The sequence below is a fragment of the Cyprinodon tularosa genome, unplaced genomic scaffold, assembly GCF_016077235.1.
Source record: "Cyprinodon tularosa strain WSP-4 unplaced genomic scaffold, ASM1607723v1 ctg1, whole genome shotgun sequence".
Taxonomy (NCBI): domain Eukaryota; kingdom Metazoa; phylum Chordata; class Actinopteri; order Cyprinodontiformes; family Cyprinodontidae; genus Cyprinodon; species Cyprinodon tularosa.
Window position 1 is genome coordinate 4,524,710 of NW_024037781.1, and position 5,291 is coordinate 4,530,000.

Below are 5,291 nucleotides of genomic sequence, written 5' to 3' on the forward strand. Positions count from 1 at the left end.
TCAAGGTGAGACAGTCAGTGGAAAGGTTCAAGACATTTAGTAAAACACATCAGAACTCAAACAGAACAGAAACGGGCTGCTGTGGATCTGTGGAGCTGCAGCGAGAAACACAGGTGAGTGACCACTATAATCGGACAGGGGATGATTATCCATGTGAGTCACTTTCTTGGTTTAACAGTTCAGTCCATTCTCTGTGTAGAAGGCAGGCACCATCCGATGGACTGCCAAACCGGATCCAGCGCAGAGCCATTCAGGGTGTCTCTATGCAGCAATCACAGAGAGCTGACAGGAGACTGATTCAGAACAGAACCGGACAGTTCTGAGATCCAGGTGTCCACAGCTCGATTAGGAGTTCCAATCCACATAGCAATTGACAAAAACGGGGTTCCAGGAATCCACAGAGCATTTAGGCCGGGTCAGTGTTCCAGAGAGTCCAGCAACATGTTCACACATACACGCTGAGTTGCAGACAGGCGGGCTGAGTTGCAGATAGGAAGGCTCAGTGGTTGAGGGACAGAGACAAGACGTGGTACCCGGATATCTGCAGGAAACTTTAAACTGTACTGCCCCTTGGGGCATAAACAAACTAACAGGCATAAACGAAAAGACAAGAAACAAACAATGATCTGGCCCCGTTAGCTCGGACTGAACCTGTTATAAAGGAACAGACGCAGGTGGATGAGATGATTAATGATTAGAAAACCAGGCAGAGTTAAGCAAGTGAGTGAACTTTCTTATTTTCTTATTTTTAATACTTTTTTTAATTTTCATTCCCTATGTCCTTTCTTTCTAAGATTTCCATTCTCTCTGTCCTTCAGTCCTGTTTTCCTCCCTTTTTCATGTCTTGATTAATCAAAATATCTTTCTTATATCCCTTTCATGCATGTTTAATTTCTCCTTTCTTCACTATATCTAGTAAATTTTCTCTCATTTCTCCATTTATTAAGGAATCTTTCTAAAGTGTGTTTGAAAATACTTGCTTAAAAAAAAAACTAAAAAAACTGCAAGGAATTCCTCTTTACCCAAGCAAGTTTTTGTTTGATAACCTTGCATTTATTTTAATTTCCTGCATTGGCACCCCCGCCTCACTAAAATGAATGAGTGGGAAATGAAGCTGTCTGAGCACAGCCCGAGTTGCTGCAGAATTACTAATGTAAAAACATGTGACTGTATGTTTTTCTTTTTTCTTTTTTTTTTTTTTACCCACTGATGGAATGAAAAAGAGGTTTGAAATCATCACAAGCTTCCTCATCAAAAAGTTCTACAGTAACAAAAATCTTTTGGTACATAACATTCAATTTATTCTTGGCACAACCACCTTCTCCTTCTGGAGGCAAAAGAAAGACCTGCAGCAGCACAAAGCGTCTTTAAATTAGCACAAAGCATAATCCATGTGCATAAATACAAGCTTAATGAAAGCCTACATGTTTACAGTGTTTGCTTCGGGCTTATTGAGTTTCTTGCATTGATTGGTTCTTTTTGAGTCAACAAATTCCCATAAGAGATTTTAACATAATTATGTTGTAAACTGCACAAAAAGTTGACTAATATATTTTCAGCAGTTAATTTTCTGTCTCCCCTGCTGCAGAGAAATTTGAAATTCAATGATTGAATTACCTCTGATAAAAAAGGGCCGAATGAAAGGACTGCATTGTGGAAAATGGAGCGTATTTTGATTTGATCCTGGCTTTAGCCCATTTCCTCCATTGTATCACACATGCAGTACAGGATTAGATGATATGCAGCACTGTGTCCTCTGTAACAGTTCATTACAGGTTTGTATACGTTTTCTAGAAAGGACATCTGGAAAGCATGTTGGTTTTACTCCGTTTTAAACAGCGGAAAGCATTTTTTTTAAACAAAAAAAAGGGATGTTACCTCAAAAGAATTCCAATTCATGAGCCAACTGCCTTCTCTGACCAAACATCATTCACATTCAGAGAACACAAATGGACCTTTTTAAATCTTCTCAACCTCAAATCACAAAAGTCTTACCATTTATTCAGTCTCTTGCCTTTATGCATTGAACTGCAAATAGTTTCAAGCTCTACTTTAAATACCATTATTTGCCTATGTGAGTACTAGGAAACAGCTTAATACATATAAATCTAAATAAATACAATAGAATTACAGACATAATTAAATTACTTTTCTCCTGGCTTATGCCTCTCATTTCAGGCTATTGTTCTTGATTAGCTGATCTTCTTTATAGGGCAGTGTTCGCCTAGTGGGTAGAGCAGTGTGCTTGTGCTCTGAGAAGGTTGCATGTACCCAGTTCAAGCCCCACAGCCGGCACTTTGGGTCTCTGAGCAAGACCCTTAACCCCAAACTGGTCCCTGGGCATCACATAGTGGCAGCCCAGTGCTCCCTAAGGGAATTGGATAAATGCAGAGAGTTAATTTCTCCACTGTTCAATCATTACTGTCTGTATTTACTAGTTTTTTGTTTTCATTTCCATTTTGAGTTAATCTAGTTATTTTTTATTGTATTTGAATTATTAGGTATTGTTTGCCCTCTGCTGCCCTCTTGTGTCAGTATTTTTTCCCTAGCTCCCCTCTAGACTCCTCTGTCCACACCTGCTCCCAATCTGCTAATTAGCCTGCTCTTTGTCAGTCTCCCATTTATACACCTTATGTTCTGTAACTATTTGCTGGTTCTTTACTGTTCTAAGTTTCTCCCTCGTCTCTGGCTCCCTGAGTTTTCCCTGATGTTTTCTGTTTTTTTGGTTCTTTGTATTTTGTATTTTTGGATGTCTGCCTTAGTTTTTCATTAGTTCAACAAGAACTCCTCTCTGCTTCGTTCATCTCTTCATTTTGGTCCTAAAGCAACCTCAGCCTTTAGCTGACATAAAGCGAATTCCTACACTTTTTCATTTAGAGAAATGGCATTGAGGGTGAGGAAGAGAGACTTAAAAAAACATGAGAGAGAGAGTGTTTCTGCTGACTGAAAGATGAACAGCCAGATTAAAGAACTAGTAAAAGCGAAGCAGTGAAATAAATCACAACAGCTATATAAATGCTGTGATTGTACTGTTACAATAAAGTATAAAAATACAAATAAATTAAAACTACTGACCAAGGCAAAACATGCAACATATTATGTAAATGCTTAATATGAGTTTGCCCTTAACCAACATGACACATCATTCTGCGAAATTTCTTTCTTTTAATACATGCTCACGTGTACTGTCCAGACCACATCTATCATCTCTCCCATACAACGCATGAACATAAAAATGTTGATGGCAAAACCCTAATTCGACTAATTCAGACAGAATCAAACCCAAACATTCCACATTTAATGTAATAAAGCCACTCAGCTGCCATGGATTTAAATGAATTACTGTTACTGTTAGAGAGGTTTCAGGCAGTTGCTGAACATTATTCTGAACTCACTAGTTTCAGATGTTATTTCAATAGTAGCTTGATCTCATACAGAACTCACTGTCTGTCCGTGGTTTTGAGAAAAAATACTATTTAAATAGTGTCCTCTGGATACTGACGTGCCAGCTGCAAGTGTAGTGACCAATAGTTCTGTCATTGTTGGATTCACTCCTCCAGTTCCACTCGGGGGCTCTATAATCACCTTTTGGAATTGATTATTTATAGGAATGGCAAACCAGAAGTTAAGAGACAGCGGACCGGAAGTGATTGTTAGCTGTACCAAGTGTTGTTAGCTGTACCAAGCAAGCAAAATTAAACCATAAACCTACAAATTACCTTACTTTTGAGTATTGCCCATGTGGTGAGTCTATGTTAAATGTAAGCTAAAGGGAGGTACATTTCATTCTATATGTGAGTTTTATGGCCGAAGATAGTTTAGTGCTAATAAAGTAGCAGCTAATTAGGGATATGCTAGCTTTATTTACAGTTCAAAGAGTGAACTGTATGCATATAATTTGAGGCTTATGTCTATGTTTTGTTTTTATTTTAGGTTGTGTTCATTTGAATCATATACAGTACTAAGTATTGCAATTTTGTTTTATTTTGCTTACAGTTTAACCGTTATGGCCGTGTAATGCACCTGGCAATAAATAACAATAACAAAAAGAACAAAGAATACTTTATGTTGTTCCTAACAGTCACCAGCAAATAAAAATGTAATTTATGATTGCAGAGAATTTTGTTGCCTAATAAAATGGATAATTGTTTCTATGTAACAACATATGTAGTTATTTGGTGAAAAAATAGATTTGGATTTTAATGATCTTGGCATTGATGACTGGTTTGACTCATTCCATACACCTGCCTATTTCCGCCCAGCTCCCATTACCGTTCATCTGATCCACCTGCTTGAGCCTGCATTTAACCAGCCTTCAACCATTCATTGGTGTCAGATTATTTTGAACCTTTGGTTTAGAGTTCTCAGGCATACCTGAGTGATTGGATTACCTGATCCTGACCTGTTCTGCCTCTGGACCTCTGAGCCTGCGTCTCTTGTTCTGATCTGTTTGTCTGGTCTGTCCTCGGATTTCAGCTGATTTCTGCCTGTGTACCAAATCTGGAATTGATTCCTGACTCCATCCTGGATTTCATTTTGCTACCTCTTGTCCTCTGATCTTCTGGCTGTGACTACTGAGTACCTCCTCAACAGTGGCGCTGCCCATATGGAAAAGAAACATAAAAAACTTATAAAATATTTGTGTCACCGTTAGTTTGCTTCATGTATTGTGCATCATATAAGACTTATATGATTTACTCTTGAAAGTGGCCACTTTTGCATTTCTTTCATACATGATAATAAAAAGGATAAGATAAGGATCACATCAAAACTATTTATGTGGTATATAAGGAAAGTACATTTCAATATATATTTTCCATAGATGTCCCATATAATTTATTCACTTTTTCACTGTATGACTGTGAAAAAAACATAGAGTTTACATATATGAACAACTGCTGTTGTATATAGGTTTTCTGTATGTAAAATAAATGCACTTTGCAGGTTCATTATCCCTTTTTTTGTATGTTTTTATAAGTATATTATATGTAATTTAACAAAAACATATAGGAATTTGTGCCATTACATGTCTTTTTTTTTGTATGTTAAGGCAATACAAAATCATGGTCAACTATTTTTTATTTATATTTTTCCTGTAAGTATTTTTAAAACTTAACTTGTAAAAACACATATGTTTGATTCATAATTTTATATAGATTAAAATTACTACTTTAAGAAACAAATTAACACATAAATTTGTCCCTCTCCAACTGTAGATGTACTAAAGTGAATTACACACTAGCAGTTCATAGACTACCCAGTTTGCTTACAGAACAACTACTTCATAGCAT

At 36.9% G+C, this 5,291-nt stretch overlaps 1 protein-coding gene across 3 annotated transcripts in view; it reads right to left on the reverse strand.

Annotated features, from left to right (window-relative positions):
* Positions 1–5,173: 5,173 nt before the first annotated feature.
* Positions 5,174–5,291, reverse strand: part of LOC119785398 — an 8,532-nt gene continuing 8,414 nt past the window's right edge. For all 3 annotated transcript variants that reach the window (XM_038288250.1, XM_038288093.1, XM_038288170.1), the window contains exon 4: positions 5,174–5,291. This exon is cut by the window's right edge and continues 443 nt beyond it. The gene's annotated coding sequence lies outside the window, so the exon portion shown is untranslated.